Source organism: Triticum dicoccoides, chromosome 6B (assembly GCF_002162155.2).
Source record: "Triticum dicoccoides isolate Atlit2015 ecotype Zavitan chromosome 6B, WEW_v2.0, whole genome shotgun sequence".
Lineage (NCBI taxonomy): Eukaryota > Viridiplantae > Streptophyta > Magnoliopsida > Poales > Poaceae > Triticum > Triticum dicoccoides.
The window spans coordinates 41,992,783-42,007,948 of NC_041391.1; positions in this window are offsets into that span (position 1 = coordinate 41,992,783).

Here is a 15,166-nt window from a genome sequence, read left to right on the forward strand (position 1 = left end):
GTAGGTGAGGGACACTGTTGCCACGCCCCGGCTGACCGAAGGCATGGGTAGGGCACTGTTGCCTCGGTCATCGGTAGATGGAGACTCGTCCCATCATACGGCCTAGATGGGACGAGAACTAACCCGTGGCCGGGTTGATTAACACGCCAAGGGTGGAGCTGGCTTGTTGGGAAAGTCTTGGTGTGCCGATTTCGGCCGCCTTGAGCTGGTCGTTGGGGCCAAGTTGAGGAGTATGGCCAGGTTGGAGAGCTTGGCCGGGTTGAGCAACCCGGCCAAGCGTGAGCCGACTTGAGGGGCGATGGTGGCCCCTTTGTTTTTGAAAACGATCCGGGTTCCGTTGCCTACCCGGGGTTCATCCCCCCGACAACAGCTCATGGCAGAAATACACGCCGGTCTTGGTGGCCATCACGCCGCGGCTCGGGCCCTTGTAAGTAAGGCCTTCCGTATGGGTTTCTTTTGGCCCACGACCTGAGCAGATGCACAAGACCTCGTACAGCGATGTGTTGGATGCCAGCTTTTTGCAAATCAAAGCCATATGTTTCCCATTGCCTTACGAACAATCTCCATTACGTGGCCTTTTGAGGTCTAGGGGCTTGACATGGTTGGACCCCTTAAAGGGGGAGGCCATAAGAACAAATATTTACTGGTTATGGTCGACAAGTTCACTAAGTGGATAGAAGCCAAAGCAGTCAAAACGGCCGAAGGCGGACCGGTTATAGACTTCATATCTAGTGTTGTACACCGTTATGGTGTCCTGCATAGTATCATTACTGACAACAGTTCTAAATTTACGGCCGATGAGGTAAAAACCTGGTGCACTAATTTGGGCATCAAGCTCGATTATGCCTCTGTATATCACCCCCAGACAAACGGTCAGGTCGAACGGGCTAACGGCTTGATAATGAGCGGCATTAAACCCAGACTAGTGTATCCCTGCGTGAATCAGACAAGCACTAGGTTGAAGAACTCGATTCTATACTCTGGGGGCTGCGTACCACGCCCAATCGTACGACCGGACACACACCTTTTTTCATGGTGTACGACGCCGAGGCAGTATTTCCCTGCGACATTATTCATGACTCACCTCGAGTGTGCATGTATGAAGTGAGAGAGGCCGAGGTCGACCGACAGGACGATCTGGACGGCTTGGAGGAGGAGCGCGATGTTGCGAAGGTCCATTCTACATTTTAGCAACAACAAGCTCGGCAATATCAAAGCAGGGAAGTACGAGCAAAGACTTATAATGTCGGTGAACTCGTCCTGCGCCTACCGGAGAAGAAAAAGGATAAGCCAAGCCCAAATGGGAGGGTCCCTTCATCATAGATGAAGTTCTCACAGGAGGAGCCTATCACCTTCGCAACACTTCGGATAATCGTTTGGAACCAAACCCATGGAACGCTGCTCGGCTCCGGAGATTCTACGCCTAAGTTCACACTTTTAACTTTTTTGTATTTTCTTCTCTCCCTCTTACCCCCTTTTTTTTCTCTTTCTCATTTTTTGTACAACTTTTACCAGTGTTCGGATAAACCACACACTCAAGGGATATACATCATTAAATGTACATACCCCATGATACATGGGGGCTTCTTTTCACAGAAGCTTATTATGATTACTATTTTGGAGCGTGAAGCTCACCGTATATATGTGTTGTCTACTCATATGTGTCTTGTCTTCGCATTATATGCACCTTTATGACTTAAGTTTTTGCCAAGCTGGGTTGCCTGGCTCCCGTGCTTATGCCCTACATTCCTGCTTGTTCGGCTAGGGAAAAAAGGGAGCACCTCTGCGATTGTTACATATGGGTTATCCGGACGTGTACCTCAGACGGGTGAAGCCGAAAGCTAGCTTTATTAAGGGAATAATCGGGCAGCGGACAAGAGACGAACTGCTATCGTTGCAATATACGCCCCCAAATCATAATATGTACTGTGATTTCTCGCATCACAGCTTATGCATGTGCAAAAGCGCATGCTGGCCCAGGGAAAGGAACCCTCAACGGAACTATTCTCTCTGGAAGATGTTTCTTACGATAAAATGCAATATAACATAACTCCCCGAATACAACTTGTCTGTTTAAGCAACTATCACCGGACTGCCTAGTTTCCGAACATACCTTGGTGTTTACCAATGGTATAAATATTCGGAAACACTCCAAACCTCGGGTTCTGGAGGTCAAGGCGGAAAGTCTGCCATGACAACTGTTTTACAATTCGGCCGGAGATAAGTTTTTTTGATAAAGTACACTACTAATTGGACTCAAAAACTTCTTCTTCCTCTAGACCCTCTAGTAGGTTGTCTAGTTTACAATCCTGTTGAGAAAACTTAGCGGCTGTTTTCACTTGGTTGTACGGTAAGCTAACAGGAATTTCTCGTCCATCTGGTCCCAAGGCCCGACCTGGGCCATATGATTCGGACCAAGCTTGGTATACCTTGTTTTTACCATGGCCCAGGCTTCTCGGGCGCCTTCCCGACACGCTGATATCTTACATAGCTCCAAACGGCCACGAGCTCCCTTGAATAAATTTGCAAGCTCATCCATACTTCCTGGAGAGGGATCGGATGGCCATAATGTTGGAAATATGCCCTAGAGGCAATAATAAAATGGTTATTACTATATTTCCTTGTTCATGATAATTGTCTATTGCTCGTGCTATAAGTGTATTGACCAGAAACCGTAATACATGTGTGAATACATAGACCACAACATGTCCCTAGTGAGCCTGTAGTTGACTAGCTCGTTGAACAACAGATGGTTATGGTTTCGTGACCATGGGCATTGGATGTCATTGTGTGACAGCCTGGATTTTGCCTTCTCTCTTTTTTCGGACTTGCCTTCTCTCTCTTTTCCGGACTTGGTTTTTATCGTGGTTTTTGCCCTGATTTGAATTGGAGTTTGAATCATTTCAAATGGGCTTGTCACTTGGGCATATCCTTGACTTTCACCCAAGTGACCTATCTTCTTTACTCCTCCGACCAATCCTCAAAATAATCAAATGAATATTTTTCATAAAAGAAAAATATTCATTTCTCTCTCTGAAACTCACTTCAGAAACTTGTGCTCCAAAGCAACTTCAATTTTTCTTGCTCAGAAAAATCTGAGGTAATTCCTAAATATTCTTAGCACCTTGGCACACCTTCCCATGCAAAAATATTGCACCACTTTTCATAATATTTTTGCTGTAGAAAATGTCTTCACTTCTGGACCAGAAATGCACTTTGTACAACAAGTACATCTTTCCTTGATCTTTTAGCCTTGACCTTCCTTGAGCTTAAACACCCTCCTAAGAAACCCTAAACCACAGGAGATCAGCCCTAATGTCCTTCTAGAAGGTGGCCAAACTTGGCGACCAAGTTTCTGGACAGAAACTTGTCAGCTTAGTGAAGTCAAGTCTGGTCGGCCTCGGCATGAACCATCACCTCTCCTAGACTAAACACTACACGGTTGAGCGCGTAGAAAAGGTTTGGCCGCTCCTGGACGTCGTTTTAACCATGCCAGCTTGGTGACCATGCGTGGACACGACGCCTGGCACCGTTTCGACGCGCTTTGGCTGGTGCCTTGCTCTCTATTTCATGTGTGCTCGTTCCAGCGCTCGCAGCCGACTGCCACACCGCGCCACAAGCCCCGACCCATCACCCTTGACCGCTCCCTGGCGCACACCGCCGCCGGAGCCGCCGCAGCAAGCACGGGCGTGTCGCGGCCAAAACGCCAAAGTGCGCGCGTGCACTTGTCCGCTTCCCCAACCGCCTCTTGTGCTTGTCCGCGAGCATGGGCAAGCTCCTGCATTGACGCTGAGCATTTGCCCCCCTCGCATTGGAGCTTCTCGTTGCCGTTCGCCGCGTATCTAGAGAGCTCCGGCGGTGACACGTTCCCCCCTCGCTCCGGCTATATATAGTGGTCCCCTCCTTGAATACTAGCCAAGCACCACTCCACACCACCTCCACAAACACGTAGACGAGCAGAAGCTCGGTCGGGCAGGCCTCTGGCCGTCGCCCCGACCAGAGGACTCCGGCGATCACCGCAGTCCAGCCGCCGCGCTCTGGTGCCTCTCGAGCTCAAGCAGCTGCTTGGGCGGGGCATTGGGGATCTGCTGGTGCTGCCTGGACACCTTTGAGCCCTCGGAGCCGCCTCTAGCCATCGTCTTCAACCTCTCCGGTGAGACCCGTCCGCCACCATAGCTTGCTAGCTCAACTGCGAGCAGCTCCGTCCACCTCTCGCCAAGCCACTGGTACGGGCAGGTGCGCCTCGAGCCCCGCTTCAATACTATCCCTCTAGCCTAGCCCCAAACCCCCTCGTCACCGGTGTGAGCTCCGGCGAAGCCCCACCTCTCCTCTGATCTCGCCCCCTCTCTCTCCTGACGTGCGGGACCCACCTAGCGGTCTCACCACTCGCGCCCGAAGTGGTACGAGTGGAGGCGTATTTCTGTTTTTTGCTTTCGACATCACCCCCTAGGATTTCTGTTTAATTCAAATATTATTCAGAAATTTGAGTGAAATTTGACCAGCCACCATTTCTAAACCATAAGTCCAAATGAGTTGAGTCTTTTTGCATTGTCTTTGTTTCAGAAAGCTCTAGCATCACACCAGAAGGTGGATTTTTCCTTGCTGCCTAGAATTTCTGGTGATTTTCATATTGTGTTTTGACAAATATTTTTGTGGTTTAAATTCTTTTTCAGAAGGAGAAGCTTGTCTTGTAGCAAACCAAGAGGGGTGTGATCCTCCTCTACACTAAGGCAAGGCAGACCAACATTTGGATGGTGTTATTTCTATCTATGATTTTCTACTTGAATATGAGTTCTTATTTGCAATTAAAATTTGATAAATAACTTGGGTTAATTTCTAGTTACTTTAACATGCTTGATATGCTTGTTTTAGTTGCTGGTTGAATGCATAAGCTTGTTTGGCTAAGTAGAGTAATATTTTGCACTATGCATATTGCTATGGAAATTAATGGTAGTTATTTTACTAGTGATAGTTTCATAAATAACTAATAAAAATATTGCTTGATAAATAAAAATGAGTTATAACCACAGAAGTTTGGTTCTAAGTATTGCAAAATGTATATGTTGTTAAGTTTGATCCATGAATATGCGTTGTTTGCTTTGCATGACGAATATTTGGATGATTCTTTTAGGGGTATATCATGTTGATGATAAAAAGTTTTTATCAAAGCTAAACTTGATTAAGTTCAACTTGAATATGATGTTGATCACATCATGGTGCCACTGAATCGGGTTTTAATTCAGTGCGACCACATTTACCTTATGGGAAGGTCTTGATTCCGTCCTTTGTTATGGCTCTCACCGGTGCCTCCCGCGAGGGAAGGTTATGGGCGTGCATACCCTGGCCCGGTAGGTAGACATAACCTTGTGTGCTCGTTTTTGTTTTTATGGTACCTTGTCCCCGTTTGGGACCGTTCTGCCACGACCGTGGCCATTGGTGTCTTTGGTAGACATGGGGCCACCCAAGACCTAACCCTGAGGGGGAGTTGGTCGGAGTGGCCGGGGAGAGTGCATGACAAAGGGAGGGTTTCGTCGGAATGCTTTGGTCCACTCGAATGGAAATGCGAGGCCAGGTGTTCTGTAGTGTGGGTAAAGTGCGCTACCTCTGCAGAGTGTAATTAATCTATCGATAGCCACAACCTCGGTTATGGGCATAACTCGGAAGTAAGTCACACCATGGATCAACCTTTCTAATAAATCTTGCAAACAAAGTGAGTGTTGTGATGCATTGGTTCGTGGTGAAGCATGAACACTTGAGTGTTCATGAGTGATTGGTTTCAGGTGTGACCCAGGTATGGTCACCGTTTGGTTACAAGGTAACCGTCTGGTAAGCGAGTCCGTGGGACTCATTGCATGAAATATTTGTTTTCCTTCGGTAGTAGTTTTGCATTGTATTGATCTGATTAAATATCATGATATTGTTTGTCATCCTGCTTATGTTTGTTGTGAGCTTGCAAGTACATTCAATGTACTGACCTGGTGTGTTATGCCAGATTTCAGGCAAGTCAGTTCGCATCGGAGCGCATCTCGTGTCTAGGCCATGTTCACGTTGGTGTCCCTGTGCTATGGAGTTCCACTTCGTCGTTCTTCCGCTGCCGCGTAGCTCGTGCGATTGAGGCCCCATCATGTTCATTAAATAATGTACATACTATCCAACAGCACCATGTGTGCCACTTGGCCTTGAATCTTGCTATAATATCAGACCTATTTAATCGCTAGCATCAATAAAGCGGTCGTTTCTGTACCTTGTTCTGGTGTATTGCCAGAAGACTTGATCTCTGGGCTGGCAATGCAAGGTAAACCGGTTGCTCTGAGCCGGGGTGCCACAACACTTGGTATCAGAGCCGCGCTGATTGTAGGACACGCTAGACCGTTAGTGCATTAGTGAAACGGTAGATAGCTTCGTCTGAGTGCCGATTGTTGCATTGCATGCATGTTTATTTGGTATTACTAACCTAATGGTTTGTGAGTGTAGATGCCACCAATACCGATCTTGTACCATCCCGAGCCAGCTCCGAACATATCGCCACATCTGCTTCAGAACGTGTGGCGACGACTCTACCCATAGGGTGCTGATCCAGAGTATCGGGTGTATCGGGAGCATCTGGCCGGTGCATTGTATGAGTATTATGCTGAGGTCACTCTACACCATAGTTCACATTCCGGCGCTTACACTCGTTCGACTAAGGATGGTCTTGCTTCTACGCCAACCCAGGCGGTTCAGCTTGCTGCTCTCGAGGTTCTTGTAGACTTGCACTACAACCAGGTCCGCATGCATACCCACTCTGGTCTCTTCTTCTACTTATCTCCTCCCGAGAATGGGCGTGTCCGTTTTCCTTTGAATAATCCGGCGTCCGACCGTCCCACTAGCCACCTTTCTCGCTACATCACCGCTAGTTATCTCCTGAACTACGAGTTAGCTCGGGAGCTTTCACGTGCTCGCACCACTCTCGCAGCTGCTCGTATGAGGAACCCTCTTCCCGCTGTCATCTATACTTCTGCTCCGGTTTCTTCCGCCTCCGTTCCACCAATGACCTAGCAGGGTACTGTTAACCCTCTGACGGTGAACCCTCGCAGCGATCCTGCCGCATGGTCTTCCCTTGTCACTACTCCTGCTGCTCCTATGCTTAGATCCCATCCCCCGCCTGCCCCTGAGGGAGAGCCCTCAAGGCAGCGTCGTCGTGTCCATCTTGACCCGGAGGTATTTGTTATCAGTTCAAGATCAGGGTCCAGCTCAGGAGACGAGCTTGCAGCAGCACCAACCAAGCAGTAGACCATTGGAGTATTGTTGTAGTCATGAGCATGATGTATGGCTGTAATCGCACTTGTCATGATGCATAGTTTCATGTACGAGGGTAGTAGACCCGTTGTGATGTTACTTTCATGTTGGGACTATGTATAATTATGTTGGAAATTTTTATTCGCCTTGGTTTCTGTTCGCCGTTTTCTTCCAGGATTTGTCATTGGCTTTTCCCCCCATTTTGGAATTTTGTCATCATGGTTGCTATGTATTGGGAAAACGAAAAATAGGATGACGCGTGGAGGCAGCAACAACCAAGCTTGTGAGGATGTTCCTGTCTGTCGTTCCACAAGACAGGCGGGACATTCCCTCGAGCTGTACCAGCCACCTCCGCCGCCATCGCCACATCCGCCTTCCACCGATCAGATCCTGCGAATGTTTGAAGAAAGAAGGAGCAATGACCTATTAGAAATCCTGAAGAGTGTGCAAGTTATGGTTGGGTAGAATGGAAACCAGAATGGCCATCACTCCAGACTGTCAGATTTTCAGCGAACCAAGCCTCCCAGTTTCAGCCACGCTACTGATCCTTTGGACGCCGACGATTGGCTAAGGACTATGGAGAGGAAACTGGAGATTGCTCGCACTGAAGAAGGGGACAAGGTTCCCTTCACAATGCATTATCTCAAAGGAGCTACCGCGATATGGTGGGATAATGCCAAGGCAATACGGCCTGCAGACGAGGAAATTACTTGGGCCAAATTCAAGGAACAATTCCGCAAGTATCATATTCCCACCGAAGATTTGAAAATCAAGCAGTGCGAATTCCTTGCTCTCACTCAAGGCAGCATGACCGTCAACGAGTACCTGAACAAGTTCAACCATTTGGCCCGCTATTCTATCCACGATGTTGCCACAGAAGAGCGGAAGATCGACCGGTTCCTTGGAGGCCTGAATCAGCATCTCAGGTGCACTCTCAGCATGTTTGATTTCCTAGACTTCCTGACGCTGGTGAACAAGGCCCTCATCGCCAAAAGGGAACACAAGATCTTACACGACCACAAGCCAGCTATTAACGACCACAAGCGCAAATTCGAGCCAAAGAAGGATATGCAACTAGTGCAAAAGGCTCGTACTTGGCAACAGACTCAGGTGGAGTACAAACCAAATTGGCAGCAGAATGTCAACAAGACTACTACACAAGTCAAGAATGTCGTGACCAGCCCGGTGCGCGAAGACTGTCAGCACAACATTTCATGTTTCAGCTGTGGTCAAACAGGACACTACGCCAGACAGTGTCCCAAGAACAACAAGCACGTAGCTCCCTTCTAGACGCAAGTCAACTACATGGAGCCGTATTCCACCCCAGATATGATTCAAGGGAAAATTCATCACATCTCCTTAGACGAAGCTCAAGAAGACCCGGAAGTCGTCATTGGTATGTTTCTTGTTAATGACATACCCGCCGTAATTTCATTTGACTCTGGGTCTTTCCACTCTTTCATATCGCGGAGTTTTTCTTCCAAAAACAATTTTCCTTTCTCGATTTTTGGAAAGCACATGCTGGTACAATCCTCGGGATCCCTACTCAGAAGCAATCTCGTCTGCCGAAATTTGGAAATTGACATCAAGGGCGTCAAGTTTCCAACCTCGTTGATAATCATCGATTCCAACAAATTGGACGTCATTCCGGGCATGAATTGGTTAAGTCAATATCAAGTCTGCATCAGCTGTGCGACCAGAGAAGTTACCCTAAAAAATATGGTAGGTCGCACCACAAGTTTTTATGCCCGCAAGCGCATACCCACGAAAGATATGGTTTTCGCCGCATTGGCAGAAGAAGTGGAATTAATTCTTGTGGCCAGTGAGTATCCAGACGTTTTTCCTCAAGAATTACCAGGCATGCGGCCAAACCGAGAATTGGAGTTCGCAATTGACTTGGTGCCTGGAACCACTCCAATACATAAGAAATATTATCGGATGCCTTCCTCAAAATTGGTGGAATTGAAGAAACAACTGGATGAGATGCTGCAGAAAGGATACATTCGTCCAAGCTCTTCACCATGGGGATCACCAGCAATCTTCATGGACAAAAAGGATGGCAGTCTACGAATGTGTGTAGACTACCAACAGCTGAATGACGTCACCATCAAAAACAAGTATCCACTGCCGAGGATCGATGATCTGTTTGATCAACTTAGTGGGGCCAAAGTATTCTCAAAAATTGATTTGAGGACTGGATATCATCAACTCAAGATAAAGAAGGAAGATATTCCTAAGACCGCGTTCAGCACTCGATACGGTCTTTATGAGTACACCGTTATGTCCTTCGGCCTCACCAACGCTCCTGCATTCTTTATGCATATGATGAACAAGGTTTTTATGAACTTCTTGGATAAATTTGTGGTGGTATTCATTGATGACATCCTCATTTACTACAAGATCAAGGATGAACACAAGGAGCATCTTCGAGCGGTTCTGCAAAGGCTTCGCGACCATCAGCTATATGCCAAATTCAGCAAATGTGAGTTGTGGCTCCAACAAGTGGGATTCCTCGGGCATGTCCTCTCGGCAGAAGGAATCTCAGTGGACCCAAGCAAGGTGAAGGATGTACTTGATTGGTCCACACCCACCACATTCTTAGAAATCTAGAGTTTCCTTGGACTAGTTGGATATTATCGCCGTTTTATTGAAGGCTTCTCAAAGATCGCCAAGCCTATGACTGAGCTTCTGAAGAAGGTAAGAAGTTCATATGGACTGAGGAATGTGAGCGGAGTTTCAACGAGTTAAAAAGCAGGCTGACATCGGCACCAGTATTGACTCTTCCAGACATCTACCGCAGTTTTGATGTCTACTGCGACGCATCCAGTAGAGGACTGGGGTGCGTACTCATGCAAGATGGCAAAGTGGTGGCATATGCATCTCGAAAACTGCGCCAACACGAAGGAAACTACCCTACCCATGATTTGGAATTGGCCGCGGTGGTGCACGCTTTGAAGATCTGAAGACACTATCTGATTGGAAAGAAGTGCCAGATATTCACCGATCATAAGAGTCTTAAGTATATATTCACTCAGCCCGATTTGAACCTTCGACAGCGAAGATGGTTTGAATTGCTTAATGTTGGGATCTATGGTAGGGTGCGTCGACTGCAAATTAAAATTTCCTACACGCAGCAACAGCCAAGAACATGCTATGGGAGATGGATCACGGTTCGTTACCACTAGACACGCAGTGCCGTGCAGCGGAAGTAGAGTTGAGGCAGTGCGTCCGCGTGAATCGTCTCCTCCTCGTCCGATCTCCCTCGAACAGCCGGTCGTCCAATCCCACGTACAAGTTCGCCGGAGCGGTGCAAGTGCATCGCCTCTAACGGTATCCGCGCGTGCAGGAGGAACACCGTGCGACGGACTGCTAGGTCCGATCACACAGTCAGCAACGAGTGGAGGTGGCTATTCGCAACACATGCAAACCCTAGTCGCAGCACCGAAGCGATCAACCGCATGAGTGTGCCGCAGCCCCACTTTATATAGGCGTCCGTCGTAGGCTCAACACTTGGGCCTTGCATGGACCCTAAAGCCCAAAGTCTACTCGGTCACGTTCCTAGTCCAGTTCGGATCACATCCGACCAGTGTCCTACGAACCGACCTCGTAGGTTCCTTCCCTTAAGCGCGCGACCCCTTAGGTTCAAGTCGGCTTGGTCACAGTTCGGATCACCTCCGACCTGCACGGTTGGTAGCGGCCTCTAGCAAGGCGTGCCGACCACCAAGCAGACTATGAAGCTGGTTATGCGAACCTCTACAACGTGTCACTCTGTTCCCTTTGCCACACGATATATGTTGTCGGGCTCAAGGCGATATTGTCATCCTTGTGCTAGCCCGGCCTCTTTCTCGTTCCAGTGATACCGACCACAAACCGGATTATCTCATAATCCTTGTCACATGGCCATGGTTATCCTGGTCGGATCACATGAGGGGACTAGAGTATATCTCTCCTGATCGGAGGGGCAAATCCCATCTTGCTCGACCATGTCTTGCAGCATGGGACTGGACAAACCCGAAACCTACCTTTGTAACTACCCAGTCATGGAGTAGCGTTTGGTCGGCCCAAAGCAAGTCTGTCACCATCCCGAGTACATGCGTCAGCTTAGGTCTTAGGACATAGAACGTATGTTGTACTAGAGACTCACAGATGACATATCGCTGCGTCTCATAGTTGGGTCTGTCCGACTCGGACCTTATCTCGACTCGGATCCGAATACGTCGAATCCGACCAGACCTTTCCAAGTCCATATTATTCGGTTAGCATCCAATGCTCCATGGCTAGTGAGACCAAGCCATCGACCGTGTCATATGCTAGTCTAGTCGGATGCGCGTCCACACAACCCTTTCGACTAGGGACCTTTTAGGACAGTCATCATACAATGCATAGTCCCACAAACAAGTCACGTACTTGCTGATACACATCATTGATAATGTCCAAGAACTATCTTTATTCATAAACACATAGGAAATATCATCATACATGATTGCCTCTAGGGCATATCTCCAACAGTTAAGGACTACGACCTCAGGATAAATTATCACCCGGGCAAAGCTAATGTGGTGGCTGACGCCCTCAGCCGCAAACTAGCCAACCTTAATGCTCTAATGGATTCCCTACCTCCGGAGCTTTATGAAGAAATCCTGCAGCTCAATTTGGTAATCACCGATGTCCGTGTTGCCAATATATTGGAAGTTGCCCCTACTCTTGAAGAAGAAATCCGCAGCGCTCAAGCGAATGATAATATGTTAATTCAGAAGATGCACCAAAGGTGTGCACCAGACTTCTCTATGGATCAGCAAAGTTCGCTAGGTTCCGAGGAAGACTCTGCGTACCCAACCAAGAAAGTCTGAAGAAGAAGATATTGGCAGAAGCGCATGAAGCACCATACTCAATTCATCCTGATGGTACAAAAACGTATGAGGACCTTCGTCAGGTATTTTGGTGGGATGGAATGAAGAAATACATCGCATACTTTGTGGCCTGTTGCGACGTATGCAATAAGGTAAAGGCGGAACACCAAAAACCCGCCGGACTCCTCTAACCTCTGCAGGTATCCCAATGGAAATGGGATGATATCTGCATGGACGTCATCACCGGACTACGAAGGTCTCATCGAGGAAACGACGCAATATGGGTCATAGTGGGCACCTTAACAAAGGTGGCACACTTTCTTCCTATCCGGACCACATACTGTGCAAATCAACTCGCACACCTATATGTGTCAAGAATCATTAGTCTGCATGGAGTACCCAAGACTATCACCTCCGACAGGGGATTGATAACCCACAAGTGTAGGGGATCGCAACAGCTTTCGAGGGTAGAGTATTCAACCCAAATTTATTGATTCGACACAAGGGGAGCCAAAGAATATTCTTAAGTATTAGCAGTTGAGTTGTCAATTCAACCACACCTGCATAACTTAGTATCTGCAGCAAAGTATTTAGTAGCAAAGTAGTATGATAGTAATGGTAACAGTGGAAAAAGTAAAGATAATAGTTTTGTAGTAATTGTAACAGTAGCAACGGAAAAGTAAATAAGCAAAGCACAATATGTGAAAAGCTCGTAGGCATTGGATCAGTGATGAATGATTATGTCGGATGCGATTCCTCATGTAATAGCTATAACATAGGGTGACACAGAACTAGATCCAGTTCATCAATGTAATGTAGGCATGTAATCCGAATATAGTCATACGTGCTTATGGAAAAGAACTTGCATGACATCTTTTGTCCTACCCTCCCGTGGTAGCGGGGTCCTAATGGAAACTAAGGGATATTAAGGCCTCCTTTTAATAGAGTACCGGACCAAAGCATTAACACAAAGTGAATACACGAACTCCTGAAACTACGGTCATCACCGAGAAGTATCTCGATTATTGTCACTTCGGGGTTGTCGGATCATAACACATAATAGGTGACTATAGACTTGCAAGATAGGATCAAGAACTAACATATATTCATGAAAACATAATAGGTTCAGATATGAAATCATGGCACTCGGGCCCTAGTGGCAAGCATTAAGCATAGCAAAATCATAGAAACATCAATCTCAGAACATAGTGGATACTAGGGATCAAACCCTAACAAAACAAACTTGATTACATGGTAAATCTCATCCAACCCATCACCGTCCAGCAAGCCTACGATGGAATTAATCATGCACGACGGTGATCATCATGAAATTGTTGATGGAGGATGGTTGATGATGACGACGGCGACAAATCCCCCTCTCCGGAGCTCCGAACGGACTCCAGATCAGCCCTCCCGAGAGAGATTAGGGCTTGGTGGCGGCTCCGTATCGTAAAACACGATGAAACTTTCTCTCTAATTTTTTTATCCGCAAAATGGAATATATGGAGTTGGAGTTGAGGTCGGTGGAGCTTCAGGGGGCCCACGGGAAAGGGGGCGCGCCCAGGGGGGGAGGGCGCGCCCCCCACCCTCGTGGACAGGGTGTGGGCCCCCTGGCCTTGATTCTTTCGCCAGTATTTTTTATATTTTCCAAAACTTATCTCCATGGATTTTCAGGTCATTCCGAGAACTTTTGTTTTCTGCACAATAAACAACACCATGATAGTTCTGCTGAAAACAGCATCAGTATGGGTTAGTTTCATTCAAATCATGCAAATTAGAGTCCAAAACAAGGGCAAAAGTGTTTGGAAAAGTAGTTACACTGGAGACGTATCAACTCTCCCAAGCTTAAACCTTTGCTTGTCCTCAAGCAATTTAGTTGATAAACTGAAAGTGATGAAGAAATACTTTTACAAACTCTGTTTGCTCTTGTTGTTGTAAATATGTAAAGCCAGCACTCAAGTTTTCAGCAAGTATTATGAACTAACCATACTCAAAATAACACCTAGGTCTCACAATTACTCATATCAATGGCATAATCAGCTAGCGAGCTATAATAATAAAACTCGGATGACAACACTCTCAAAACAATCATAATATGATATAACAAAATGGTATCTTGCTAGCCCTTTCTGAGACCGCAAAACATAAATGTAGAGCACCTTTAAAGATCAAGGACCGACTAAACATTGTAATTCATGGTAAAAGAGATCCAGTCAAGTCATACCCAATATAAACTAATAGTAATGAATGCAAATGATAGTGTGCTCTCAAGCGGGTGCTTTTCAATAAGAAGATGATGACTCAACATAAAAGTAAATAGATAGGCCCTTCGCAGAGGGAAGCAGGGATTTGTAGAGGTGCCAGAGCTCGATTTTTAAAATAGAGATGAATAACATTTTGAGCGGCGTACTTTCACTGTCAACGCAACAACTTTGAGATGGCGGTATCTTCCATACTACATGCATTATAGGCGAGTCCCAAACCGAATGGTAAAAGTTTATACTCCCCCACCACCAACAAGCATCAATCCATGGCTTGCTCGAAACAACGAGTGCCTCCAACTAACATAAGCCATGGGGGAGTGCCTCCAGTTACCGTCCCTTTCTCGTGAATGAGGAGTGGAGTCCACTCCTCTTGAGAATAACTCACCTAGCATGGAAGATACGGACAACCCTAGTTGAAACATGACCTGCTCGATCATACAAAACAAAATTTCATTTGAAGTTTTGGAGTTTGGCACATACAAATTTACTTGGAACGGCAGGTAGATACCGCATATAGGAAGGTATGGTGGACTCATATGGAACAACTTTGGGGTTTAAGGAGTTTGGATGCACAAGCAGTATTCCCGCTTAGTATAGGTGAAGGCTAGGAAAAGACTGGGAAGCGACAAACTGAGAGAGCGACAACAGTCATGAACATGCATTAAAATTAATTTACACCGAGTACAAGCATGAGTAGGATATAATCTACCATTAACATAAATATCGTGAAGGATATGTTGATTTGTTTCAACTACATGCGTGAACATGTGCCAA